The sequence below is a fragment of the Nelumbo lutea genome, chromosome 1, assembly GCF_056320005.1.
Source record: "Nelumbo lutea isolate HS-2025 chromosome 1, American lotus-T2T, whole genome shotgun sequence".
Taxonomy (NCBI): Eukaryota; Viridiplantae; Streptophyta; class Magnoliopsida; order Proteales; family Nelumbonaceae; genus Nelumbo; species Nelumbo lutea.
The window spans coordinates 104,348,188-104,358,756 of NC_142684.1; the positions used below are offsets into that span (position 1 = coordinate 104,348,188).

A 10,569-nucleotide genomic window follows, 5' to 3' on the forward strand; every position below is an offset into this window, starting at 1 on the left:
ATATGACATCAGTCCCTAGGCAAGGAGATTTAACATTCATATCTTCTATGCAGTTTTTTAATGGTAATAAATAAAGTAAATAACAAATTGAAAAAAAAAAAGCATGAAATACAAAAGAAGACAACAAGACATTCTACCAAACTAGATGGGGGGAGTTGAAGTCTCTCTTACATATGTAAAACCATTAAGTCTGTTTGGGAGGGAAACCTTGGTATCCCTACTTTTCCTTTCCTTTTCTTACCATTTCTTTCAAACCAAACAGTCTAAATCTTTCACATAATCACATCTTATAGGGCAACCTTAAGGGTTACATGAGTGAGAAGCCTTAATGGTTCCAAGTTCTAACCCCCCAAAAAAATATGACATGGGTGACGGCGTAACAAAACAGGATTCATGTAATGGACCCCATATAGTTGGGATAAGGCATGGACGATGATTTAAAAAAAACTCCGCCATTGTATCTCCGGCCCCTCAATGGATAGCCTTATGTCACTACAGCCAGAGCTCTATGTAGAGAGTCTGGATTTCCTACTCCTACCCATGACAACACTACCCACACCTACCCACATAACATCACATCCACACATAGGAAACATCTCATCCTCTTACATGTTATTAAGTACGGAAAAATATTCCCATTGTACATAAATAGTATTTTATGGGTATAAGTGGATAGAATTCTTGTGAGAGGGAGATCTCAAGTCCAGGCTGCATACTCTATAAAAGTATGAAAGTCAAACTCTAACATTCCCCAAACATTAATTTCTATTCTTTCGAGGGGTTATAATTAATTCTATTAGCCTGTCTTATGGAATATCAAATTATGAGATTTTAATGGCCAGTTTTGTCTTAATGACTAGATCCCAGTTATCCAGATTTTGTGGGATTTCGCTTTCTAGATTTTAAAGAAAATTTTGAATCCATATTGGATTATACAATCCCATGCAAATGATCTTTAATTTTTTATATAGAATTAAAAGCCAATTAAATGTAAATTAATTTAATGAAAAGGACAATATTATATATGATCTTAATATTGTATGTAGTGGTGCTCATTCTCAGCACTAGTTATGGCTAAGAGAGAATATACTCTCTAGTTTTGAAGTTACATATGCCCACTAAATGCTTGGTGAAAGGTCAAATAAATAAACAATTTATAAAGCGAAAAGTTGGACAGAGATTCATTGGAACCTCTTGCTCTATGGGTGCTAAAAGAAAACCATTAAACATGTGTATACCACAACAATTGCAATGGAGAAAGAGAAGGTATCAGTTTCAGAGCACAAAAGCTGTTTGCTTTGCTTTTCCACCCCCATCACATGCTTCCCAGAAGCAGACTGACTTCACATTTTAAAATATATTGTTGCATTGTGACGGAGGCAACAAGAGTTTGAGAGTTACCCACTTATTCTCCTTCATGTCAGGGCTATAAATTTCATGGGTTGAAAGCATATATGGTGGCTCTATAGACCAGACTGTAGCCTTTATGAACAAGACAAGAGTCACGTACTTTTTAAGTCATTTCCTGTGTCAAATTGCTAAACCTCTCCTGAAGTTTTTGACAGTTTCTGAAACCTTCCTTACAGCTTGATAATTACAGTCACCTCCCCCAAATTTTTTTACCTTCTTTTAGAATCCTCTAACAATAATAAGAGGCATAAAAATGTCTAAAATATGGACACAATTATTATTAAAACTGGTTTTTCTAAAAAAAAAACAATATAAACTTTATGTAAAACAAAAAAATAAGAGAGTTTAATAAAGTTGCAGCTTTACCTTTGATTGATTGATATGAAGGACAAATATGAAAAATAAATCAATTTTGGAAAAGAGACCCAAAGAGGTATATGATATTTCCATGGCTCTTGTTAGAGGTTTATAAGAGAGTGGGGTCTATTGCAACTGTGTTAGAAAATTTATCAAGGGAGGTAATTGCAGTTACCAAACTTTAGGGAGGTTTGGACAATGGTCAAAACATTTAAGAAGATTTTAGCAAATTGCCCTTATAGCACATCCCAACCGTGTATTGGAAACATTTCCCATTTAGGGACGGCAATTTTCTCCATTTTTCCAATCCCCGTGGGGATCCACCCCGAATGGAGTGGGGATGGGGATGGGTAATTTTTATCCCCACTAGCGAGGAAGGGGAGAGCACTCCCCACCCTGCAGGGAACCCGATCCTCATCCCGTGGGATCCCCACTAATATATATGTATATATGTATTCATATGTTATATATGTACATATGTATACATACATCTATATATTAATAATAGGATCGCAAATTTTAATTATTTTATTTTATTTTTTTAAATAAAATAAAAAATAAAAATAAAATGATTAACATTATAAAAAATCACGGGAAACGGAAATCCCCACGGGATGGAGATCCCCGTGGGGACACGGGGATGGGGATAGCCTTGTCCCTGTTAGAGAGGACAGGAACGGGGACAGGAACAGAGAATTTTGCGGGAACGGGAATGGGGAGAAGCTCCTCATCTCCACCCAGCCCCGTTGCCATTCCTACTATTAACAAGTACCGGAGAAGTTCCCAAATATGCATGTGGGGCATTTGTGGGGCGCGCTCTATCGGGGGCAGATGTAAACTCTTATTCCCTATTTTAAATGATGACCTTGTCACTCTGTACATGCCTTTACACTGCTGCATATGACACCCAAAAACACACACTGATTCCATGAACCCTGAATTTCTGCTTTAACGCTCCATTAACTCCTTGTCCGTCCAATAAGCACACGTTAATGCGACCCCAAAAGACAACCCAAGAATAGTTTATAGCTTGGTTATAGGTAGTGGCACCGCCCCCCCTTCCCCCCAACCCCAAGCACTACAAATGGAAAGTTCCTCAGTCCTCACCACCAACCGTTTCTCTCCTAATTAAGGTAGCTATCAGCGCATGCAGAAAAAGCCACCATTGTCGTAGTGGTTTTGGGCGGCAGCGTCGTCTAGCTCTTGTTTGAGCCGCCCAACTGTTATCTGCAATCGGTTACGTTGTTCGTCCAATCTGTGAGCTAGAGTCACGCCTGTCTAAGGTAATTGCTACTGACTCAACAAATTAAAACGTTCAGTAGTAGTCCTTTAGCTCTAGCACAAAGTTCTCTAATTAATGCTAGAGTTCATCTGTTTGGTTGTACTCGGTTATAGGAGTTCCTATTTCTATTTACTATTATTTCAGTCCTGAAGGTAATAGATGTGCTTTCCTCATTGAAATCTATCTCCGGAGCTGTTAATTTCTAACAGGCATTATTATATCATGTTTGTTTGATTCAGTTTTTCGAGTTATTCAAAGTTCCATTTGTTTGCAATACAATTTGATTTGAACTAATATAAATGGATGAGAGGGCAAGAATGCAAATTCTAATTCACTTACTGTATCTTTGACCGCTTTTATTTATTTATTTTTTTTTTGTCAAACTGGTTCAGGAGTCAATACGTTGCAAAATTTTAATCCTTCATTTTATTTTGCTTCATATGCAATGCTAACAAATAAAATAAGGCAAAAGCTGAAGCAAAAATACAATTGAAATCACACGCAAACAATCCAGGCCCTTTGATAAACTTCTTTCTTTTCTTTTACTTTTAATTCGTCATTTTGAATTATTCTTCAAGTCTACTCGTAACCTGCAGGAAGAACGAAGAAGTCTAATGCTTCACTTTCCTAGCTCATGTGATTTTCTTCGTGCTATGTATCTGTAGGTTGTCTGCATGGAGAAGACATTTCTAAGGCGACATAAGCAATTTTGCTTGGAATTGATAGTTCTCTTGCTTTTGCTTTCCGAGTGTTCTATGAAGACTACTGCTAGGTTGTTTTTCAAATTTCATTCTCCTCAACCTTGTAGAGTTTTATCATCTCTGATTCTATGAACGTAAGGGACCTGGCAAGTGGCAACTAGCATAGGGCATGGATTTGAATAGGCCCAAGCCCAGGAGCATCCCAGTTGAAACACGAAATCTGGCTAAAATACCTTGGTGGGCCGTGGGCCGACCCATATATGTGATTCCCACTATGTACAAGTTATCTTTTCATTGCTTAACTTATAGTCATAGAAGAATATGTTTTATTTTTTCAATTTAAATTTCTAATTAGTTTAATAGCTTTTTTTTTGTTTGATTCTTGACAGACCGCACCGAGGAAGGATAAAGAAACAAGGATCAAATTTGTCTCTTCAATTGCGTTACATACAAAATCGTCATGTATCAATCGGTTTACTATTCTGTTTCATGCATTTTGTTTCTATCAATTTAATCGTTAGGCTGCCTTTCATTACAGTGCACATCTGAATCAGATACAAATTTTTGCACCCGGTTCAGTTTTGCACTTGTTCATATGTAATCTTAATTTGCATTCTTATCTGATACAAAGTTTGTACTTTTTGTCTCATTTGTTTTTATTAATAGTATAAACTTTGTATTTTGAAAATTGGTGCAAAATATGTAACACCTTCCTCCTACCACAATTCTCTCTCATATAAAGTAGGAATCACATCATCTTGCTATCTACCTCACCACCAAAAAAATAACCCCCTTCCTAACCTCCATTCAATTGTATATAAGGTAGAACCACACCACTTTACTTCCTATTTTACTTTTCACAAACAGACAAATAGAGCCAAATGATTTCATTTATCTAACTCTCTCTCTCTCTCTATTATGCTGTGTTTGGTTTTCTAATTTAAAGAAAAAGTAGGGAATGGTAAGAAACCTATACAAACCTTGTACAGGTTTCCCTACCTTTTCCTATCTTCTCTTTCAAAGCAAATACAGCCTTAGTGAATGATTTAAAGCATGGTTTTTAAAAACGAACCGGTCAGGGGTCCAGTTACCAGTTCGAATGGGTTGATCGTTCGACCCGAACGGCTGGCCTATTCTGACAAAAAATAAATAAAAAATTTTAAAAAATTGGAAAACGGTCAAAACCGTTCGAATGGTTCGAACGATTAGAACGGTTAATCAGCCGGTTCAGAGGTTTGCTAACCAAAATCAACGGTTTAAAAAAAAAAAAAAAGCGATTTTAGAGAAAAACAAAACCGGTCAAGTGACCGGTTCCCAGTTTTTCTGTCCGATCCGGTCCAATTTTGAAAACAGTGATTTAAAGGAACTGATAAGAAACTAAAATGAGGCCATTATATTTTCCTATTTGGTATATGTTATATTTGGTACATAAACCTATTTGGTATTGAGAATCAAAAAGCTGAAGCCATTGATTTTCAGGTGGTGATGGATAACGGCCTTCTCCGAGTCACCTTATCGGTTCCCGGTGGGATTGTCACTGCAATACAGTACAGCAGCCTAGATAATTTACTTGAAGTTCTTAATGAGGAAGAAAATAGAGGGTATGTGGTTTAGGCTCAGTTTGGAAGGAGTACAAATACAAATATGTAGAGTGCAAAATCTTATAGTTTGTATATATTTATACCAAACATATTTGTATTTGTACTCTTTTCGAACTGAGCCTCAGTTTGGAAGGAGTACAAAAACAAATATATACAAAATAATATAAAATACAAGATTTTGCACTCTATATATTTGTATTTGTACTCCTTCCAAGGCTCAGTTTGGAAGGAATAAAAATACAAAATATGTACAATACAAATCTATACAAAATAATACAAAATATAAGATTTTACACTCTACATATTTGTATTTGTATTCTTTCCAAATGGAACCTTAGGTGCATATTTAAATAGCCTTGACGTTATTTTTCCCTGAAGTCCTTAATGAGTCCAATTTTCTTTTGCATTTGATAAGAGTTGCTTTTAAAAACTTAACACAATCTAAAGCCACAGCACTTTCAGCGGGCTTTAAAAGAACAAATCCGAAGCTTATCCAAATACTACATTTTAACTAGCATGCAGGTGTTCTGATTAGCTGATCCCAGATTAACCTAATATTGTTTAATTCAATGCAATGCACTTCAGGTATTGGGATACTGTCTGGAATGAACCTGGACGCATATCCACTATGGATAGGTGATATACTAATATCTCTTCCCATTTCTCCTTTTAGTACAGGTCTGCTTTAACATTTCCTATGGATTCACAGTAGGGAAGGGATTTGCTTGGGCCCAATCAGAGCCCACTGGTACCATTATGATACTGAGCCCAATCAAGCCTGGCTTTTGTGGGGCCGAGCATTGTATGTTGGGCCTCTATGTGTGGCCCAAGCCTATCCATCACATGACACAGGGTCCCATGGTTTTGAAAACCAGACCAGATTGGATTGTCAGCCCAGTTGACCCAGAAACCAATCAGGTAACCAGTTTTGTATCACCCTAAAACCACTTTTTGATCAAAATTCATTGATTTAATTAGCAATCCATTGATTCAGGCAATCAAACCATTGATCCGTTGATCTAAACTTATTTTATTTATTTTTTAAATCAAAACAGACCATTTACTCAAATTGGACAATCAGACCATTCGACCAAGAACTAGTCCCCAAATAGTTACATATCTGGTCTGATTTTTAAAACCATGTCGTTATGCAATTCAGTTGTATACTATTATCTTCTAAACGACACTGACATCATCAACTTATGTGCAGGATGGAGGGAACTGCTTTCAAGGTTATAATGAAGAATGAGAAGCAGATTGAGCTTTCATTTACAAGAACATGGAATTACTCCTTTCAGGACAATGCCATTCCCTTGAATATAGATAAAAGGTATTTCGTGCTTTGTAGATATTAACACTTGATTTGGGGATATTTTCAAATACACGGCGGAGATGTGCTGTAAGACGTTGTGGGACGGAAATGTGAACTCTAACTAAGTATCAGCTTAATTTAATCTCACAGATTTATAATGCTGCATGGCATCCACGGCCTCTACTGCTATGCCATTTACGAGCATTTAGAAGGATGGCCGGATTTCAACATCAATGAAACCAGGATAGTTTTCAAGCTTCGGAAAGACAAGTAAAATATCTTCCATTTCAATCTTACATTTTTTTTCCTTGTGAAAAGATACAGTTATCATTAGTTAAGGTTGTGTTTGGATAAGTTTCAGAATTTGTGCTTTTAAAGTTCTAAAGCACAAAGTCCCAATTTTAGGCTTTATGATTATTCAAGCTTAAAGTGTTTTATCTTTTGACTATTACTAATGTAAGGATATATACTTATATTGTTATACACATGTGCAATAAAATCAAGATAAGTATAAAAGCATGTTTTTAGAAGCAACTACTATCAAAAAGCAGAAGCTTATCCAAACAGAGCCGCTTTTCAAAGTTGCTAAAACTAAGAGGGGAGTCTTCTGGTATGTGAAATGGTTCCACTTCAAATGGATGGCCCATTCTAATTTAAAATAAAAATCAACAATCAATAAACGGTTAAAAATTATCCAGGTCACAGTTCAACTGCCCGAATCAACAGATCGCTGACCAAATCAACGATTTTTTTTTTCCCAAGAGCGATTTTAAGATGAAATAAAACCAATTGCCTAACCAGTTCTCAGGTTAACCGGTCTGACCGTCTGGTCCAGTTTTCAACACCATGCATTATACTGCTTGATCCTATGATGTTCAGGTGGATGACAAATATCAGTATTCATGCAATGTGGAGGACAACAAAGTTCATGGTTGGATATCTGCCGATCCTCCAGTCGGGTTCTGGATGATTACACCGAGCTATGAGTTTGTAGCAGGCGGGCCTCTCAAGCAGGATCTCACCTCTCATGTGGGCCCAATCACTCTTGCTGTAAGCGTCTTCCTCTTGAGACTGGGGACTATCAAGTAGGGGTGTTGGTTTGGTATAATCTGATCGGATCCAATATAAATTCATTATAAATGGATCAAATCTGATCCAATCTGAATGAATGTTTTGGACCCTTTTGAATCAGTCCAGGGTCGTCCAATATATTTAAATTGGTTTTAATTTAGATTTATTTCAATCTAAACCTGGTCATGTATTTTTATCTTCTATCAATAAATGGGATAATAGTTCAATCTGATCCAATCCAATGAATAAATACTTCGGACCATCAAGTTGGACTTATTGGGGTCCGTCCAATCCGTCCAATTTGATTTTGATTTGGACGGGTCCAACCCAAAACCGGTCCATTGACACTGCTCTATATGGAAAAGCTATTACAGTCATTTTGTGTGGTTTCACTACTTATTTTAAATTTCAATAAATAATTAAATAAATGACACCAAACGGCCACTAAATTAACTTCTCTTGTTCAGATGTTCATCAGCGCTCACTACTCTGGGGAGGATACAGGCCCAATGTTCAGAAACGGAGAGCCATGGAAGAAAGTTTTCGGCCCAGTTTTTATCTATCTTAACTCTCTTTCACCTGGGAAGGATCTACAGTCACTATGGGAAGATGCAAAATATCAGGTTTCTTTCTTTTTTTTTTCTGTTTTTTCAACCAAGAAACGTTAGAACCTTCCCTTGAAAAAATTTCATTAGTTAAAGTAATTGTACTACTTGTTCATTAGGCGTCAATCCAAATTGCAAGCTGGCCATATACTTTTCCAGCATCAGAGGATTTTCCTTCTTCCTATCAAAGGGGAACTGTTACTGGTCGATTACTGGTCCAAGATGGGTAAATGGGGCTCTCGGAAATTCCAATCATGTCAACCATTTTCAGTTTAAATCCTAAGTTTTTTAGGTGAATATAGGTACATCAGTGAAGAAAATTCATCAGCTGCATTTGCTTACGTTGGGGTGGCTCCACCTGGAGAGCTCGGTTCATGGCAAAGGGAATGCAAGGTTGATCTTAATAAACCTGCTTCTCCAAATCCGACCAGTCACCACTTAATCTTCTTATCACATGCCATCGCTCTTTCGCAGGGTTACCAGTTCTGGACTAGAGCCAGCGCTGATGGGTCCTTCTCCATTCGTGATATTCGGGTTGGAGACTATAATCTCTATGCATGGGTTCCTGGATTTATCGGGGATTACAAGTATGATTTCAGTATTACCATAACTCCAGGTCTGAATCTTAATTTCTTTCTGTATGTTAATTGCTTCTCTGATCTCTCTTTCTCTGCAGTTTTTTCATGGGTTTCTCTCAACATGTGAATCAGGAAACAATGTTAGTCTCGGTGATCTTGTATATAAACCACCAAGAGATGGCCCTACTTTGTGGGAGATAGGTATCCCAGACCGTTCAGCATCTGAGTTCTATGTACCTGATCCTAATCCAAAGTACGTCAACAAACTGTATGTGGATATTCCGATGAGGTTAGTTGTAGTTGAAATAATTTGGCAGGATTTTGCTTACTACAGATTGTGTTTTGTTTCGGTTGAGATTGAATTTATTGATGATCCATTCAATTTCTAAAACCCAGAAAAATTGACTGCAGAAATAACATAAAATCAACCTCCATTGACAAGTTCAGGCAGTATGGACTGTGGGAGAGATATGCTGATTTCTATCCCCATGAAGATCTAATCTATACGGTCAATAGCAGCGACTACCGGAACGATTGGTTCTTCGCCCATGTCACCAGGTAACCAGTCCTCATAACTTGATAATCCTTCCCTTCTTTAGCCTTCTTATTCGTCCAGCTTCTCTTGGTCGCTTCAGTGTTCCTCCTGTTCTTGCTTTTGCAGAAAGACAGAGAAAAACACATACCAAGCAACGACATGGCAGATTTTATTTGCACTAGAAAAGATGAACCAAACGCAGAATGGAACGTATACATTAAGGCTAGCAATTGCATCAGCAACCGAATCGGAACTGCAAGTAAGGCTCCATCTGTTTGTAATGCAATTTCATCTGCATTAGTACAAATGCATGGGTGTGCAAATGAAAAGAATGCAAAGTGTTTCACTCTACTCCAGATTTTTTGCACCAGAACTGCAAATGAAATTATATTGTTATTCTGATCAGTTTCCTATTTAATTAACATCTAATGGGTAATTCTTCTTGGATGGTCTAAGGTTCGATTCAACAACCCAAACGTGAATCCTCCGCATTTTAGTACTGGGCTAATTGGCAAAGACAACGCCATTGCTAGACATGGGATCCATGGATTGTACAGATTATTCAGCGTTGCAGTGGAGAGCGAATGGCTGGTCGCAGGAGGAAACAATACCATCTTTTTAACTCAATCAAGACATTCAACCCCTTTCAATGGGGTCATGTATGACTACATTCGTTTAGAAGGAGCCTCTCAGGGATCCTGATCTTTTTAGCCCCTATTCTGGACTGTAGAAAAATGTTCATCTCAGTATATTTAGATGTTTGAGCTAAATTAGCCATCAGAATTCAGAAACAGCAATAAGACCAATTTATTCTTGTCTTATACGCCATATTCATTTTTTTTTAATGCATTAAGTGGGTATGACTTTTGAAGTGTAAATTGGGCCGTGCTGGGCCGGCCAGCCCGTGGGCCAAACCAGGCCGTGCTTCCCTCCCTTGGGATGCTTTGGGGATTGTTTTGGCACGGCCATGGCTCGAGTCTGTGTGGGCCCTTGCTGTGTCACTAGCCAAGCCTTGGAACAGGCTGGATGGCGGATCAGGGCAAGTCATGTTTTTTAAAATTTTGAAAAAAAATAATGAAAATTTTAACATAAATTAAAAAATAAATAAATAATAAAA

General features: G+C 37.4%; 1 pseudogene across 1 annotated transcript; it reads left to right on the forward strand.

The window, feature by feature from the left end:
• The first annotated feature begins 2,816 nt into the window (after positions 1-2,816).
• Positions 2,817-10,231, forward strand: LOC148876543 (uncharacterized; annotated as a pseudogene). The gene is made up of 16 exons (XR_016106580.1): positions 2,817-3,050; positions 3,715-3,821; positions 4,140-4,212; positions 5,230-5,351; positions 5,937-5,987; positions 6,562-6,681; positions 6,814-6,973; positions 7,543-7,713; positions 8,202-8,357; positions 8,459-8,565; positions 8,642-8,732; positions 8,814-8,955; positions 9,050-9,206; positions 9,329-9,475; positions 9,579-9,711; positions 9,909-10,231. The product of XR_016106580.1 is annotated as an uncharacterized LOC148876543 (transcript).
• The last annotated feature ends 338 nt before the right edge of the window (positions 10,232-10,569 follow it).